Here is an 11,505-nt window from a genome sequence, read left to right as displayed (position 1 = left end):
CTTTGCTGGTCTGAACTGAAGTGAATCTTTACATCCTGTGTGGGTTGCGGTTACCAAGGCTTGTTGGGTCCAATCCGGATACCGACACTGCAGTCAACTAGAGCCTTTGTGGCTCAGCTCGACTCCAGCTCCTGGTCATCGTCGACACCTCCTGGTCCTCGTGGCTGCAGAGACAAGCTTCACCTCTTCACCTGGTTGCATCGCGACATCACCTTGTTCCATCCTGGTCACAGGCTAGTGACCCATACTCTGTCCCCTCTGCTTTCAGGTTGTTCAGCGCCTTGATCCACCCTTGGATCCACTCGGACACTCTTCCTTCGGCCGCCTGCTGCACCTCTTTTGCAGGTCTCCATTGAAAGCATCGACGAAAAACCCTACACGAAAAGACACCTATGCACCCGGCTTCCCTGGGTGAGGTAACTCGAGTACTCCGGTGCTCCCATGGGTATTGACTATCCAAGTGTCCTAGTTTAAAGGGGTTTCACCATAGTCCACCCGGAAGGTCCGTAATCAGTAACTTTGTAACTTCTTCGTTCTCCATTGTAAGTCAATGGTAGCTTGCGTCTGTGTTCCCACACTGCACGTGTCTCCCGTGGGTCTCCTACTTCCAAACCTTTGGTCCTGTAGTGTAGCCCCAGCGATTCCCTAGGCCCTAGGCCTATTCACCTTTCCTGAAGTGGCTCTTATACCACTTACTGAGTATATGGTTCGTGAGGCCCCTAGGCCAGAATTGTATTTGTGCAACTTATAGTATGCTTAATGAGTAACTTGTAACTTATCTCAAACTCTGACCTTATAAAGAGTGCAGAGGGGTTGTGTTATTAATAAATACATATATATTGATATATACCTTGTGTGATGTCCTTTCATTTGGTATTCAATGGATTATATATGGTAAAACAGCTGGCTTCACATGATCTCTGAAGTTTTAGCCTAAGACTGCTTTGTCCATGCTACCACTAGGATAGCTGGTCTATAAGGTTGTCTTTACAGCCATCACCATAAGGGTCGTTTGGACTGGTGCAAGGTGCCCACTAGAATAGTGGACATCATATACCAGGCCAACTTCTCACAGCTGACTCGAAGGAGCTGTTGATGGTGTTGCAGAGGTGGGGAGCGATGATGTTGCTAGCTTTATTGAAAATGTGGTGAGGGCAGGGGTCCGATGGGGATCCGGAGTGGATGGAGGCCATGGTGTGAGTGACGTCTTCTTCGTTGACGAGGGTCCAGGTATGGAGGAGGTTGGTGTTGCTTGGGGCATCAGGTTCGTGGGTGTCTGTGGTCTGTTTGGGGCTGAAGCTGTTGTGAATTTCTTCTATCTTGCGGCGGAAGTGGGTGGCGAGGGAATTGCAGAGCTCTTGTGACGGAGGGGGTTCGTTGGAGCAGGTCCTGGGGTTTGAGAGTTCTCTGACGATGCCGAAGAGTTCTTTACTTATGTGGGCGTTGTTGTCTATGTGGTTTTTGAAGTGGGTTCTTTTGGCGGTGCGGATCAGTTGGTGATGCTTGCGGATGGACTCTTTGAGTGCGATGTGGTTGGGTTCGGTCGGATCCATGCGCCAGGCCTTCTCTCGTTTGCGGCGTTCTTGTTTGGAGTTCCTTAGATCAGGGGTGAACCAGCTGGCCTTGGCGCTGTGCAGCTTGTTTGAGGACTTTTTGAGTGGCGCAAGGGGGTTGGCGCAGTCTGCTAACCAGCGATGTAGGTCTGTGGCGGCTGTGTTGGGGTCCAAGGTTCCTGCGGTGGGGCCTGGGCGAGGGTGGAGATCAGTTGTTCTGTTGAGACTTTGCTCCTGGGGGTCTGTAGATCAGTGTTCCTTTGAGGGGGGTGTTGGCGTGGATGTTGAAGTGAAGGTGTTCGGTGGAGTTGAGGGTGTTGTGGGTGCTGGTCGAGACTTTGATGGTGCTTTTGTGGACTATGGCAATTCCTCCTCCTGGTTTATTGGAGCGTTCTCTCCTGGTGATCTTGTAGCCTTCAGGGATGACAATGGCAATGTCGGGTTCAGAGGCCGAGCTTGTCCAGGTTTCGGTGAGGAAGGCGATGTCCGGTGACGTGGAGGTCAGCAGGTCCCAAAGTTCGATGGCGTGTTTGTGGATGGAGCGGGTGTTAAGTAGAATGCAGCTCAGGTGGTTGTTGGCAGGTCTGTCGTGGTGCTTTAAGGTGCAGGTGAAGTGGCAGGCTTGGCAGGCGAAGGGTCCTTTGGTGGTCCTGGGGGAGGACTGGAAACAGATGAAAGAGTGTCCTGGGTTGAGGGCGTGGAGTTCGTTGGTGGTGTAATGGCGTCTGGGAGTGTGGGGGGGGCCACTTGTGCTGGGAGCGGTCCAGGCGCGGACGGGCGCAGACGGGCTTGCCTCCGGCACGCCAGCGGCACGTCCACTGCCCGTTTGCGCCGGCCGCCATTAAGAAGGAAGGAGGGAGGGAGGAGCAGCTGGGAGGCGGGAGGGGAAAGCGAATGGGGCGTGAGGGGGGCGGGCCGCAGGGACGCAGCAGCGGGAAGGCTGAGCGCGGCTCAGGGAGAGCCAGCAAGGGGAGCGCACAAGGGGCGAAAATGGCACAAAATGAAAAACGATCGCAAAAGCAGCACAGTAAAAGCAGGGCACAATAAAACAAGGCACAATCAAAACTAGGCACAAATACACGAGTTTAGGAACGCTTACCAGCAGCCCACTAGACACCCGGGATGAGGCGCAGACGGGTGCCTGCGGGTGGAGGAAGGCCTCAAACACGCGAACAGCAGCGTGGGCGGGGGTCAGGGACACGGGTACAGCTAGGTGGTGCTGCGCGTGTGGGGGAGTGAGCTCCTGACCAAAGGCAGGTCAGAGGTCATCGACCAAGAGCACCTTGCATCCCCGAGAAGCACGCCGCCGTCGGAGCTGCTGCCGTCGCATTTTGGATGTCGCCGTTGTAGTTGTTGCATCAAGCGGAAGCTTCAAGCATCGTGGGAGAAGAGCGTCGCCGCTGGAGCTGTTGTCGTCACATAGTAAGGGTGTCGCCGCTGCTGTCCAGGCATCGACCCGAGAACTTCTTTCATCCCCGAGAAGCGTGCCGCATCTGGAAGATCTTCACGTCTTTATTTCTTTGCACCTGACTTTACCGCATTTCCCTTCGCTGCGACATTGCTTGTTGTGGATGCGCAACGCAACTTAAGGTACACTGACGCAGAGTGCCACATCTAAGAACTGAACTAAGCTTAAATCTACCATCTTAAAGTAATCATAGTGTGTATTTTTGTCGTGTATGGCCTTGTGATAACTCTATATAAAGTCTACTTATTTTTTATATAAAACCTGTGTGGTGTCCATTTGTAGTGTTGTCACTGGGTTACTGTATGTGGTCACAACTGCTTAACTTACAACGCCTCTGAAATAAGCCTGGACTGCTCACGCCACGCAACCTAGAGGGTGAGCAGGGGTTATTTTAGGTGTGTAATCCCCTTGTCCTGACTAGAGTAGAGGGTCCCTACTTGTCACAAGTACCTACCTGTGCCCACTAGAGACCCCCAAATCTAACACCCCTTATGCCTAGTTCCGCAACGCACCTCTCTACTGCAGACAAACAACCTTACCTTGAGTATTGTTTGCACTGTGTGTCTTGAGTCCGTCCACTGTGTCCGCCTTCTGCACTACCTGTGAAATCATCAGCATCAGAGAATTCCATTTCTGTCAATTGGCCTGACTGAGCATGTAGCATCTGGCTCCTGATGTGACACTTGTCTTCTGTATCTTACCTTTGTCAGGAACGTTCTTATATCTTTACTGAATAAATGTATTTATGTCAGCCTGACTGCCTCCAGTCATTCATTCAATTGACAATGGCATCTAAAACACGTTACCATACTCTCGGACTCCCGACCACCAGCAGTGAAGAAAATTGGATCTTGTCAACTTTTCTGCGAGGCAGACCAAGGAGCCACATGCTCAGACGTGCTTTGAAATTAATCTCCAGCTGGTTCTGAAACTTTTTGCTTTCCTTTTTGGTTTTCTCTTTTTACATCTGCCTTTTAATCTTGTTTTTTCTTTAAAGCTAAAGCGCTTTAAAGATGTCACATAGTTTAAGACACAAAAGAGATACAACCCGAGGCTGATGAAACTACTTTTTGGGAATTTCTACAGTTAGGAAATCCATTTTCTTCAAAAAATCAGAGAAATAATTATTTAAAAAAACTGAAGCATGAGACATGTAGGAAAATAATATAGCACAGTACAACAGGTAAGGTGACAAAGACGCATGAGTGGTGAGTAGAGATACTAACTTAAATGTGCAATGAGGGGTAGAGGTATCAGTTATAGGTGGGGTAGATGTTCTGTTGTATATGTAGAGGTTCATTGATATAGCTAGAGGCCAGTCGGGTAGGGTGTAGGCCAGTGGCAGATAGTGACATTTGAAAGTGGTGTGGCGTAAAAGCAAATACAACACAAAACTGGAGTTGCCCTTTGCTTTCAGACACAATGTCAGGCCAGGAGTCTCAAGTGTGAGAAAGACCTTCCCTCGGGATACTGGAAGGAATACACTGAACTGCACTGGGAGACTCCTTGCAAGAAGCAGGAAGAGACTAGTCTGTCTGGGGAGCGCTGGGCTGCATGCCCGCAGGGGACACTGGTGCCCTATGTAGTCAGAAGTTCGCAGGGTCCCAGCCACCCCCTGCAGCCAAGATAATCCCAAAAAGAGTCTCAGCCGCGTCAGCCACTTGTGCCTTACTAAACCCGATACGCAGTGCCTTAAATGGTCCAGTACTGTCTGGTACTGAGTACCGGCACCTTTTTAGGTCTCGCGCCTGCGACGCATATGGCAAAGCCATATGCATCGCGCAGGCGCGATACTATAGCTGTGGAGTCTGCTTCCCAGGAGACAGAGACTGGCGCGCGCACGCTCTGGAAAGCGATCGGAGCCGGCCGCGCGCGCGCGTTCCCAATCTCCTGTCTCTCTGGTTCTCACTCCTGCTGGACGTCCCACAAACCCTCCCTCGCTCCCGCCGCTTTCCCTCCCTGCGCGATGCTCTTTTAACAGCCTGTGCTGCGAGAGACCGGCACACGCAGGCTGCTCTCCGGAGCTCCGAACCCTCCCTCGCTCCCGCCGCTTCCCCTGCGCGATGCTCTTTTAACAGCCTGTGCTGCGAGAGACCGGCACACGCAGGCTGCTCTCCGGAGCTCCGAACCCTCCCTCGCTCCCGCCGCTTCCCCTGCGCGATGCTCTTTTAACAGCCTGTGCTGCGAGAGACCGGCACACGCAGGCTGCTCTCCGGAGCTCCGCAGCTCCTGCCTCCGCCCCTGGTCCTGCCCTGCCCCGCAGCCCATGGATCACCCACCGCATGCAGAGGTGGCTGGCGGGCCCGTGCCGGAGTCACCACAGCCGGAGAGCAGGGGCTCTGGAGAGGTCCACGCCAACCACCGGGCCGAGCTGAGCGCTGGACAACTCCTCATGTGGATCGACACGGCCGCCTGCCTGACCGGTGAGAACTGCGCCCGCGGGGGGCGCTGCGCGCACTGTCCGCGGTGCTACCTGCTGCTGACCTACTCTCAAATGATATCCTGAGCCTCTGACCGGCATTTCTGACAATGCGCTGATACACCCCATACTAGCACTCAGTGATACATTTAATTATACAATGCCCGTTGGTATGCCACTTGTTTCTCACTGGTATAGTTATGGTTAGGTCAAACAGCCAAAATTAGATAAAGGAATTATGGCACCGTTTGACCAATCTGCATGAAACTTTCAATCGACTTTTGTTTTTTGGGAGCATCTTTTGTGCAGATACTGCAAGTAGGGGAAAACAAGCATTTGCAATGCAATAGGTCTTGCATTTGCGAGAGTTTGAGCTGTTAGCATTGTAAATGACAATGCCTTATATTTACGTGTTGGTTTTTAAAACATAAATAAAAGGCATTGCCATTTACAATGCCAATAGCTTAAACTCTCGCAAATGCGAGACCTATTGCATTGCAAATGCTTGTTTATTTTCAGTAGGAGACTACCTGCACTTCTACAGAGAAAGGTAATACTTTTAGTAGGAGAGTAGCGGTACCGGCACTTCTCAGAACAAGCAGATACTCTGGCACAGAGTACCTGCACTTCTATTTTTCCATTTCAAGTACTGAGTGTAATAATACATGCTTTGCTCTACCGTACTCTAACGCCCTTCATTGACTAATGCTTAGATGACTTGCAAGGCGATATCATTATGTTTTTAAAAAAAATATATTCTTAAGTTTGAAATAAGTAGAAGAGTGGATTGATTTTTAGGGTCACATGTTTCCTATAAGCAGGCATGGGTCTAGTTTAATGTTTACTGGCATGGCGCGACTCGCAGTGTCATAGCAATGGGTGATGTAAGACCTCAGACAGGCACAGGAAATTGCTCTATGCCACTATGCCTGCTGGACTATTCGAATATTGGAGACTACGCTCCAGGAAAATGTTTTAATTATAGCACAAAAAAACGGTGACTTTTGTCAGCTGATTCAGCCTGTCACCAACTAAACCATTTGAATGGCCTGTTTGCTCCCACCCCTCACCCCATGAATAACTTTGAACAATATTACTGTGTGGAAAACTGTGCCTCTACTCTCTGCGCCTGCACAACACTCTATTTTTGATAGCTTTAAAGGTGTATCTTCCATTGATTTCACTGTCGCAAACTTCCTTTATACATTTTTTCTTTTTATTACCCTGCATGTAGGTCGTGCATCTGCTGATCTGCTAACTCTTTAAGGCACCAAATATATTTAGAATGCAATCACCCCAAATGCCGTCTTATTTATAAATACCTTCTCTACCTCAACTATAGTCTATATGTACTACTGTTGCATTACACATTTTTCTTTCTATATTGTCATTATGTATTATTGTATTTACTCCTCATGTAATCTGGGCACCTGCTGATGCGATATCTTGGCAAAGCACTTTATATGTATGAATGCTTATCTAAAATCTGTATCGTCAACACAGCCGGATATTTGACATACACTTTGTCTTCCCTTTATCATTATATATACTTACTGTAAACGTAACTCATGTATTTGCTGCTATGTCAACCTTGTACAGCACTCTGATACAGTCGGGAAGTTTGCGCTATACAAAACTCGTTAAAATAAATAAATAAATAGCGACCCACAGCCAGACATTTAACCTTCCTGTGCTTCTGTTTACCCACAAGCAAGGAGCAAATTCCATTCATGTGTTTTCTCTAGTAGCCTACCAAATTGTAGTCCCTCCTGGCACATACACACCCCAGTGGTGGCACCTGCAGCCTGGCCGTAGTTTAGGTAGAATATTGGTCTCTTGTGCCTGCTGCAGTTCGAGGCGACTGTGAGTCTACCTACTGCAGTTTGGTGAGTGTGATTGTTAGAAATGGGGGTCTCTAGTTGGCAATGGCTGGCGCCAATGGCCAAATAGGGACCCTTCTTCCTAATTCAGGGCCAGGGGGCAACCCTCTTTCACAACCCCATCTCAACCCTGTGGTAACGTAGCACGAGCAGTTAGACCTATCTCAGAGGCAGTGTGTGAAGCATTTATGACCATGCACAATAAGGCAGTAATGACACCACAAAAGAACACAACTCAAGTAGGTATAGAAAAAAATATCTTTATCTAAGGTTTAACTCAAGACTCTCAAACCGTTTAACAAATTACAATGCACGTAAACCAATCAGGACTCAAAAAGGCAGTAACGGTTTTAACAAACTACAATGCACGTAAACCAATCGGGACTCAAAAAGGCAATGACGTATTCACCAGAACGTGACACTGACTGAGCTCAAGTCCGGGGCCTACGCGACCTGGTGTGCACCAGATACCTGCCGTTGAAAGGGGACACAGCACGCAGCTTCTCGAAGAAGCGGAAACAGTGACAGGCAGACTCCCAGTGACCACAAGTCTTGGCTGCAGGGGCCCGCAGCGTGCACCCGCAATGGCTCGGGCACTCGAAGACAGGCAGGCTCTCAGCGGCAGCAGCACACGGCTGTGACGGCCCGGGCAGGTGGTGGTGATGACTCTCGTCTTGCAGCTCCGTGGTGGGCTCACAGCGGCAGCAGCTCTCTCTTAGCTGCAGCGGCCCACGTAGCGATAGCAACAATCCTTGACACTGGTGAACAAGATGCAAGCACTCAGCTGCAGCAGATCTCTCTTAGCTGCCGCGGAGCTTAGAGGCGCACGTGCTGCTGTTGTTAATACTTGGATCATCTGGCACTATTGTCTGTGCGCCGCAGTTCTGATTCCGTTTGCAACTCCCAATAGAGATGGAGGTGCCCACGGTGCAAGAGCTGGACTCTCTCAAGTACTCGGATTTGCAGAGACTGGCGAAGACGGTGGGTCCGAAGGCGAATCTTAAGGCTGATAAACTACTGCAGTCTCTAAAAAAACATTTTTTACATGAATTAAAGGGAGAGCTTGAGCAGGATGCTGAAATCAGCCAGTCTTCTATCACGCTTACGGATGAGGACGAGTTGAACAGCAGCCAAGAAAAGGAGCATGTCACAGTAGCTCATGTCACAAAACGTCGTAGAGGACGAAAGGTAGAAGAAATCGATAGGCATCTGAAGGCGAAAGTGAATGTCGACACAGCAATTACCAATGAAGTTAAACCCTCTGAAGAGCAACACAAAGCTTTTTGTGAAGACAGGGTAAACAACCAGTCCAAGGACATGATTTCTGTCAAGGGAAATAGAAAGAGGAGCCGCCCTGACCATGAAACTGGCCCTGAGAATCAGACAAATGATGCATTATCATAACATAACATAACATAACAGGTGTATTTGTGAAGCGCACGATTACCCAAAGGTGTCCTGGCTCTGAATAACAGATGTTTATTGTTACCCAACTCAATGGTACTCATTGACTCCTGGTGGAAAACTCCTAAAGCTTGTTGGACGTCACCTGAAATTGGGGAGTTCTGGGACAAAACCCACAACACCAAGTATGTTTATTTGGTATATTGTACTTTAAGAATGAAAAGGTGCTGGTATGAGTGAACCACAGAATAATGAACCAAATAATTTTTATGGTTGCTTAAAAGGAATGTAGTAAAAAATGACTTTTGATGCATTTTCCAGTAATTGCGATTTAGTTGATGCAATAGATTTTTGTATTTAATTGCTTGCTGATCCAGGTTATGTTCAGAGTTTGTAATTTAAAAAAAATCAACAGTTTTCGGTCTGTCACATTCCCCTCCCTCTAGGGTCAGTGAACTGTGTGCGTGGATCCTTACAGGTTGAAATGGAAGTGTACTGAAGAATGTCCGTCACACCATGAATAATTTACAACTTCTGTTGGAGACAACTACGTATTCACCATTTTTAACAACTGCAACATAGGGGTCCATTAGGATGTCAGGCGGTGGAACCACCGCGGTGCTGGCGTGGCGGAAAAACACCTTTTTCCGCCCACGAGCAGCAGTACTCACGTCCGCCATATTAGTATAGCAAAACATAGGTCATTTCCCGTCTGCCGCGGAGCGACGTGCGCCGCCATCAAAGTGCGCCCGCCAATCGAGACTCACAGCCGTGCGGAATGACGTCCACCCCGCTCCACAAATTAGGATGGCACAAACAGGCAGACGAACCGCAGCGGAGGGTAAACAACCTTTACAACGCATCTTTTACCACGCAGTGCCTTTACAACGCAACATTTACAACGCAAACCATTACAACGCATTGCGCTGGGGGGCGCTCTAGGATAGGGAATAGGTTTAATGTACTATCCAACACCTTCCCTACTATCCACGGGGACTGGAGTTGGAATAGTAAATTAAACAATTCACTATCCAGCGCCTAAAAGCACTATGCGTTGTAATGGTATGCGTTGTAAAAACCACGTTGTAAAAGCATGCGATGTAAAAGCATGCGTTGTAATGTCATACATCCGCAGCGGAGACACTGCCCAACCAGAGATGGCGGAAACTCGACTGCGGAGCGCGAGAGCAGAGACCCAGTCCTCTCCACCCGGTCATGAACGCCACGGACCCAGCCCTACATATGCATCCGGTGCTGTACCTGCTACAGCACTATCATAAAATGGGCCGCCGCAGACGAAGCCGCAGGTACGCAAATACACAAATACAACATACAACACACGGGCTGACACAGGGTTCAAAACCATAACAGACGCCCTGCTGGGGGTTACAACACATCCACAAAGGCACCCACACATGACCCACCTGCCACCAAGTCACCCCTCTGCATCTGGGACACACATCGACTGCGAACTAGCAGCAACATCTCATTCGCGGTCACGTCACCGCCGCAGTCAACACATGCGCACAATGCAGAAGGCAGGGCCATTCCAAGGCATGGGCAGGGAACAAAGATCACAGGGACACACCACCCCCAACCACACATACGCACACCCCAGCAAGTCACAGGCCAGGGCCCAACCTGTGCACCCCCATGCACACCAACAAGCAACAAGCACAGCAACAAGCAAGCACAATACACACCCTGCACCACACAACAAACAACTAGGGAGACAGTCACTGCTGGAGTGGCTGACAAGGAACACACAACACCGGTGCCTCACACACTGCAGGCTGCCAATCCTTCCCAGCACATATACACACAAACAAACACACACCCTGGGTGCAGCCACAAACAGAACACACACACAGGGAAGCCTGCACAGATGCCTGACCAAAAACAACACACAAACACCACAGGAACACACACAGAACCCCAACAGAAACAGATATACCCTGTCAGCCAAACTGTGGAAAGGCAATGGGAGCACAAACACAACATGAGTGCACAACATCATCACTCAAGAACAAGCCCACATACACACAGCACTGTATGCACAACAAGCAGTCTGTGCACACCAAGCACAACAGCTACACACAGACATGACTGATACACCTCAACACACACACCACAAATCAGCACAGCACAAATACAACAGCACACACAGGAAGTGAAGCAATACCACATCCAACGCACATACATCCAACACAACAACAACAAAAAGAGGCACCACTCTGGGATACAAGAGCAGAACCATCTTCACCAGATCACTGGGGACCACACACAGCTGAAGTGCACATGAGCAATCCTCGCTGATAAATAGCACAAGAACATCACACATAACCCATTGTGGCAATGTCCAGAGTGGAACATCACTTTTGGCCCAAGAACTGCACCACAAGGCACAGTCTCACAAATGAAGTGATGGGGAGGCACATACACATGTAAACCAAGGGGACAGCTGCCATCTAAGTCATCTGACTAGCATGTCAGTAGTAGACATCTAAGGGGTGTACCATACACAAATAGAGGGAGTGAACCCACAATGGCTAGGCACAAGTGGCACACATAGGTGATGGCATAACACCACATACACCATGCCATACAGGAGGAGAAAAGGTACCATGTGCCTGCAATGCATGACAAACACAAACACAATGCCAGTGAGGAGCAGCAGGGCCACACAGTCTACACAAACACACTCAAGACACATTGATGATCAAACAAACACAAAACTGATGTGCAAGTCACACACATTGCACACTCATAAGTTACCAAAAC

The sequence above is a fragment of the Lissotriton helveticus genome, chromosome 5_1, assembly GCF_964261635.1.
Source record: "Lissotriton helveticus chromosome 5_1, aLisHel1.1, whole genome shotgun sequence".
Lineage (NCBI taxonomy): Eukaryota > Metazoa > Chordata > Amphibia > Caudata > Salamandridae > Lissotriton > Lissotriton helveticus.
Note: the sequence above shows the minus strand (reverse complement) of the source record.